Source organism: Sturnira hondurensis, unplaced genomic scaffold (genome assembly GCF_014824575.4).
Source record: "Sturnira hondurensis isolate 20B ecotype Veracruz unplaced genomic scaffold, ASM1482457v3 Scaffold0014099, whole genome shotgun sequence".
NCBI lineage: Eukaryota > Metazoa > Chordata > Mammalia > Chiroptera > Phyllostomidae > Sturnira > Sturnira hondurensis.
The window spans coordinates 1414061-1421648 of NW_028086730.1; the positions used below are offsets into that span (position 1 = coordinate 1414061).

Here is a 7588-nt window from a genome sequence, read left to right on the forward strand (position 1 = left end):
AAATGTTCTCATTAATTTAAATAAAAGCAATTTAATGTTTTTAACGAAAAAATAAACAATGTAAATAAATTATGTTTTTAATTAATTGAAAGCGGCGTGACTGGAATTGCAGACTGGCAGGACCCATGGGGCGGAAGGATGCAATCCTGGGTCCGCCAGTGGACGCCAGGCCCCGCCCCACCGCGCCTGCGGGGTGGGCGGGGCCTCCCCAGTCCGAGCAGGGCGTCTTTCATGGTTCCCTCTACCTGCTTCCTGCTGCTGGCACACACGGTGATTGTGGCCTCCCCGTTCACCTGATCATCTGCTTCAGCCACGGCCTGTTGGCTTCTCCGAGGTGGACCAGTTTTAGCACTCCTGCCCCTCCCTCTTCCAACCTCCCAGCAGTGAAGTCAAGGTTGTCAGTTAGATAAACCCACGTCCACAGTTTCCTGGGGAAGGTTGTGGACAGTGCTCTGGTGGGCCAAGGGGACAGTCATGACCACAGCGTAAAGGGCATGCACATGGGGAACTGTGGAACGAAGCCACCTCTGGGATTTGCTTTGTCTTTTTTGTTTATCCCCACCTGAGGTCATGCTCGTTGATTTTAGAGAGAGGGGCGGGGAAGAGAGAGAGAGGAAGAGAAACACCGATGGGAGAGAGAAACATGACTCTTTGCCTCTTGTATGCACTGCGACTGGGGACCAAACCCACAACCAAGGCATGTGCCCTGATCGGGGATCGAACCCGTGACCTTTGGGTTTATGGGACAACACTCAAACCACTGAACCACAATGGCCAGGGCTGGGATTTGCTTTAAAATGATGGGTCGGGCCCAGGCTGGTGTGGCTTTGTGGACTGAGCACTGGCCTTTAAACCAAAGGTCACAGGCTTGGGCTGTGGGTTGTCCCCAGTGGGGGGCACATGAGAGGCAATCACACACTGACGTTTCTCTCCGTCTCTTTCTCCCTCCCTTCCCCTCTCCCTAAAATAAGTAAAAAAGAAAAAGAAAAAGCCACTCAGTCCGTGGTGCTGTTACAGGAGCCTGACCTGACCAGGTACCAGAGGCGAAGCCACGGCTCATTCGGCCGCAACAAAGCACCGTGATGTTTATTTCTTCACAGTCCGAGAGACTGGGCCTTCCAAGGTCCAAGCGCCAACAGGCCCAGTCTCTCCTGAGGCCACTGCTCCCGGCTTGCAGACGGCTGTCTTCTCCCGCGGGTGTCCTCGCAGGTCCTTTTTTTCTGTCAGGACACATCCCCCATCTCTTCCTCTTCTAGTGAGGATGCCCAGTGCTGTGGGGCCAGGGCCCTGCCCTCACAACCTGACTTAACCCGGATGACCTCTGCGAAGGCCTCATCTGCAAACGCAGGTGCGCCCCGAGAGAGCGCGTGACCAGGGCCGTCACTAGAACCACCCAGGACAAGCTGCTGGAAACACTGCTCACCGCCTCGAAGGCTGATGGTTATTTTCTCTCATCACGTTAATGATGCTGGTCCGTTGTCTTCTGGTGGCCTCTGGGCGGACAGAGGGCAGATCTGTAGCTAATTGTAGCTGATTGACCTTCCTTTTTTTATTTTTTCCTTCAGTTCAAGTCTAATAGACTCTACACAAAAAAGAGTCCCACTACTGTACACGTCAGTTGGCCTGCTCCGTAAGTTCAGGTCATTTCCTCCAGAAAAAGAAAGGCTGGCCTCCCCAAACCCTGCGAGAAAGGCCTGTTCCGTCCCAGACCACAGCTGGCCTGAATCTCAGATCTTGTGTTCTAAGCACGACAATAGTGAAAGACAGGTTTTGTTCTCATGGCTGTACACTGCCGCCATGGCCCTGTAGTGGCCCAGTGCGCACTTCTGCTCAAACACCCCCCGCCCTTCCGGACTCAGACTTGATGGCATCACCGCACGTTTCCGGCCAGGGGGCGGGCTTCCCCAGGGTTGTCAGGGAACTGGAAAGCCTGAACCAGTCTCAGAGTTTCATCTGCAGAGCGGCCAACGGGAAGGTCACTGACGGTGATCTGGCAAAGGGCACTTTTTTCATCAATGACGAAGAGGCCCCTGAATGAGATGCCTTCATCAGCCTTCCAGACCCCATAGTCCTGAGCAACGGGGCGCAACGGGGAGCCGACCAGCAGCCATCCATTGACGCAGTCGGGGCGGATGAGAGGCATCTGCACAGCAGAGGCAACTGTGGCTGGATTTCCTGTCTGTCTCTCCCTGCATGTCTGTTTTTAAGATTAATAGGTGGTGGGATTTTTAGACACCTGTGTTTCAGGTCCAATGATCCGCAGAATTCCAGTGAGGTTGTACAAAATGATTTCCTGGCCATAGAACAAAAGTCCCCCCAATGGGGTAGCCCCTGAATGTCTAAAAGTTGATGGAGTAACAGCCCTACCTGTTTCCTCTACCTTGGACGGGAACATATATTAATGCAATTAGGTAAGAAGCAGGAGAAGCTGGTTAGCTATTACAAACTGAGCACGTAGAAACAATTGCTAAGGAGTTAGAGTTCTAAGTGCATAAAGAAACATTTTAAAAAGAAAGATAGTGAAGTTAGACATCACAAAGGCCTCATAATAAATGTCCCATAACTGTTCAGTCTAGCGTATCCTTTTGCCCCATGCCAAATTCTGAGAACTTTAATAAATAATAAGACATTTAAAGCTCTGTACATACAGCTAGTTCTAATTGTCTGATTAATGGCTCTCCTGGTCAAAACAACCGTTGTTTAATATAACTGAAATGATGGAAATTCTTGTACTTTTCCTGGTTACCTCTGTATTGGTTTTTTCTGCTTTTCTGATCATGCCATGCACCTGTTCTTTAATGTTATGTAACAATCTCCATAAAAATAAAGCCTAAATCCAACTCTGCGAGTTCGGTCAGACCCACAGAGGCTGGCTGTTCTCCGGCGTCCACTCGGGTGTCTGACTCTTCATTCGTCGCCTGCGCCGTCCATCCTTCGGGGACCCTGAGACCTGCCGAGGCTGGACCCCGCCAGGGTGCTGGGGGTCTGACACCCAGGGAACGTTCATGGGCCCCGGTTCTCCTTGTTTCCTGGTGTGCCGACCCATGCCAGGTGACAGAAATGAGAGTCCGAGGGGGCACCAGTCACTTGGCAGTGAGTTTCTTAAATGCCTCCGTCCGGTCACTGAAAGCAGCCAGCCCCACGGGGCACACAAGAGGGTCAAAGCAGAACACCGCACATTCCCTCCGCAGTCACGGAGGCCCACGTCTCCGAATCGACCCTCTGGGTCAGCCGCAGCTTCGCAGCTGGGGGCAGGGAGCCTGACATTGGCGCTTCCTGGAGACATCTTGCTGTCAGCGGCTCCGAGACACAGACACTGTAAGTAGCAGGTCAGGACGGAGACTCACAAAGCCTAGTTGCCCTTCTTTTGCAGACCCTCTGTCTTTTCCTGCTGGCGGCTTATTTTTAAAGTATGTTTTATTGATGATGCCATTACAGTGGTCCCATTTCCCCCTTCACTCACCTCTGCCCTGCACACCCCCTCCCACCCACACTCCCCCCTTTTCGTTCATGTCCATGTGTCACAAGTTCTTTAGCTTCTACATTTCCCACACTGCTCTTGCCCTCCCCCCTGTCTATTTTCTACCTACCGTCTATGCTACTTATTCTCTGTACCTTCTCCCCCTTCTCCTCCTCCCATTCCCCTGTTGCTAATCCCCCCATGTGATCTCCATTTCTGTGGTTCTGTTCTTGTTCTGGTTGTTTGCTTAGTTTGCTTTTGTTTTTGTTTTAGGTATGGTTGTTAATAATTGTGAGTTTGCTGTCATTTTACTGTTCATCTTTTGATCTTCTTTTTCTTAGATAAGTCCCTTTTCATTACATTTCATCTAATAAGGGCTTGGTGATGATGAACTCCTTGAATTTGACCTTATCTGAGAAGCACTTTATCTGCCCTTCCATTCTAAATGAAAGCTTTGCTGGATAGAGCAATCTTGGATGTAGGTCTTTGCATTTCTTGACTTGGAATACTTCTTTCCAGCCCCTTCTTGCCCGTAAGGTCTCTTTTGAGAAATCCGCTGAGAGCCTGATGGGCACTCCTTTATAGGTGACTGTCCCCTTATCTCTTGCCCCTTCTAGGATTCTTTCATTTTAGTCTTGGCTAATGTAATTATGATGTGCCTTGGTGTGTTCCTTCTTGGGTCCAACGTCTTTGGGACTCTCTGAGCTTCCTGGATTTCCTGGAAGTCTATTTCCTTTGCCAAACTGGGGAAGTTCTCCTTTATTATTTGTTCACATAAGTTTTCCACTTGTTGCTCTTCTTCTTCCCCTTCTGGTACCCCTATAATTCGGATGTTGGAACGTTGAAAGATGTCCTGGAGGTTCCTAAGCCTCTCCTCATTTCTTTGAATTCTTGTTTCTTCATTCTTTCCTGTTTGGTTGTTTCTTTCTTCCTTCTGGTCCACTCCATTGGTTTGAGTCTAGTTTCCTTCCCATCGCTATTGGTTCCCTGTACATTTTCCTTTATTTCACTTAGCGTAGCCTTCATTTTTTCATCTAATTTGCGACCAAATCCAACCAATTCTCTGAGCATCCTGATCACCAGTGTTTTGAACTGTGCATCTGATAGATTGGCTATCTCTTTGTGGCTTAGTTGTATTTTTTCTGGAGCTGTGATGTGTTCTTTCATTTGGATCATGTTGTCTGTCTTGACGCACCTGTTACGTGTGAGGGGCGGAGCCTTTGGTGCTCGACCGGTAGGGGCCACCATGTCAGTTCACTGTGATGCAGTCTGGGTGAGTGTCTCTTTGTTAACTCCTCGGTTGTCATATTTCCATACAGTTTGATCTTCTGTCAGTTCTGGTTGGTTTCGGTTTTAAGTTGTTGTTGTCCTTCTTTTGGTTGTGCGAGGAGGCACAGGGTGTCTACCTATGCCTCCCTCTTGGCCGGAAGTCTCGGTGGCTCATTTATTTTTATAGAGAGGGAGAGGTAAGGAGAGGAACGTTGATGTGCGAGAGATACACTGATTGCTTGCCTCCCCCACGCCCCCAGCTGGGGACCTGGCCCACAACCCAGGGATGTGCCCTGACTGGGGATCAATCCGGCGACCTTTCGGTTGCAGGCTGGAGCTCAATCTGCTGAGCCTCACCAGCCAGGGCAGTAACCGCAGTTTTCACACCGCATTAGTCAGCTCAGGCTGCCATGATACAGCACCACAGACCAGGAGGGTTAAACAACAGGGACTTCGTCCTCCCGGTCTGGAGGCTGAGGCGTCCCCGGACCAAGGGGCTGGCCACTCCGGCTCCCTCCTGAGGGCTCTCCCTGGCTGCCAACGGCTGCCTTCTCAGCACCAAGGCCCGCCCTGCTGACCTCACCTGAACCTAATCACCACCTGAAGGCCCCGCCCCCCCAAACTCTGGCATGGAGAGAGCTTCAACGTAGGAATCCGGGGGGGGGGGAGACACAATTCAGCCCAAAGCACATAGGTGAGATTTTAAAAAATTAATAATGTCTGGTTTTGTTCATCTCTGACCTTATTTTATAAAGGTTCCTTGTCAAAACATACAAGGAGTTTACAATCATACTCCTATTGTGGTCCTACAATATAAAAGTCCACTTTCACAAATCATGTCCTCATTGTCCACACTACTGGCTTTTTAACCTAACATCAATTTTTAGAATTTCCTCTGGGATTTGTATTGGACACTCCTTTGAAGGGGGAAGTACCTCGTTTGCTTTCTCCTGCCCGCCATCTGGGGCCGGTGCCCAGGAGCCCGCATGCACCTTTCTGTCTCCGGGAAGCTCACGTCCCATTGGGCCGAGTTGGACCACGTGCCCACCCCTGAGCCAATCAGCGCTAGAGGAATGCGGTGCGCTGACTGGTGGAGGCTTCAGGTTTGCCTGGGGTCTGAGGTGAGGCTCTTGAAAAGGTGGGACTGGAGGTGGGAGATGGGAAGGTGGGACATCTGGGGCCAGGACTGGGTGAAAGCAGGTGCTCAGAATAACTGACCCCGGGTCACACGTGTGGGTCAGGGCTGGGGTCTCATCCACGTGCTGTGTGGCTTCAGGAGGGGCGCCCAGCCTCTCTGATCACCTCTGTCTGCACTTAGGGAAGGGGGCGATACCTTGCCAGGCTGCGTGCCAGGCCCTGGGCTACTCCGACGACAAGCGGCCCCCCAGGATGCGGGTGCTGGCTGCATGCAGTGGAAGACTGAAGCAGGGAAAGGCGACGTGACTGTCCACTGTCACACATCTCCTAGGCGGTGGCTGGGGTTTGCCGTCAGGGCCTCCGCCTCCAGGGCCTCTGTGAACCCGGCACCTGTTCCTGTCCCCAGCAGTGTCTGAGGTCTCCTATGGGAGATGACACAGCAAGGGAGGCTTCCCCTGGCCCACGGAGCAGCTGGTTCGGAGACAGCACACACCACCGCTGTCTTAGCAGCGACAAACGCGACCTGTTCCCGGTGCACACCCCATCCCTCCCCCTCAGTGCCTCGTAAGAGGACCCTTCCCTGCCTTCTGCCCTTATCCTGCTCAGCTTAAAGCCCCAGCTGGGAAGCCCTCTCTCCAGCATGACTTCCAGGATCTCCCCTTAAGGTGCCACAGGCCCCTCGAAGTGACCGTGTCCCAAACTCTACCTCCCCTCCATCTGAGTGCCTCCCCCAGGTCCTTGTCTGAGCATCTGACTACTCAGATGCCGGGAGTCCTCCTGTTGTGAGGGAACATCTCAGACTTTAGGGCGGAAAGTCATTTTTGCACACTCTTTCCACAGAACCCCGGGCCTCTGATAATCCGCTGCTTGCACCGGAGGTGCGCTTTTGTATTTGCCGGGCCCATTTCAGGCCTCAGGAGGCAGTCCCAGCTAACCCGCAGCAACAGGCAGCAGGGCAGGTGATTGGTGTCCGCGGAGACGCAAATCTTCTGTGTCTAGTGCAACGCACTTGGCTCTTGCCCTACGGAGAGACCAGGTTTTGCAAATTTGCTTCAGCACTCCTTTGACTTCTCCTTTGAACAAATTCTAACCCCTTATCTCTTCATTCATGAAGTTAAACAACTCTTTGTTTGATGTGTGTTCATTTTATATGTGTATGAAAATCGTGACTTTATCTTAAAAATGATCCTTTGACCTTACATCTTCCCCACCCCACAACCCCCATCTATTCTTTCTAAAAATTTTTGTTTAAAGATTGTATTTATTTATTTTTTTAGAGAGAGGGGAAGGGAGATAGAAAGACAGCAAGAGAAACATCACTGTGTGGCTGCCTCTCCCGCGCCCCCTACTGGGGACCTGACCCACAACCCAAGCATGTGTTCAGGGAATCAGACCACAGACCCTTTGGTTTGCAGGTCAGAACTCAATCCGCTGAGCCATACCAACCAGGGCTAAAATTTTTTATTGATTGATTTTGAGAGAGAGAGAGAAACACTGATTTGATGTTTCACTTCCTGTAGAAACACTCATTGGTTGATTCTTGTGTGTGCCCTGACCAGGGATGGGACCCACAACCTTGGCGTGTCGGGATGATGCTCCCACCAACTGAGCTGCCCGCTTAACTGTCTAAAGGCCTTGTATCCACAAGCCTCTCTCCATCTTACCTGCTACCGCCTGTTTGCCAGTTGTTTGTCCTAGGCTCCTAGGCACCCTGTTCACAGC

The 7588-nt window shown here is 51.2% G+C and overlaps 1 pseudogene; it reads right to left on the bottom strand.

The window, feature by feature from the left end:
• Positions 1-1870: 1870 nt before the first annotated feature.
• Positions 1871-3286, bottom strand: LOC118998411 (peroxiredoxin-1-like; annotated as a pseudogene).
• Positions 3287-7588: the final 4302 nt, after the last annotated feature.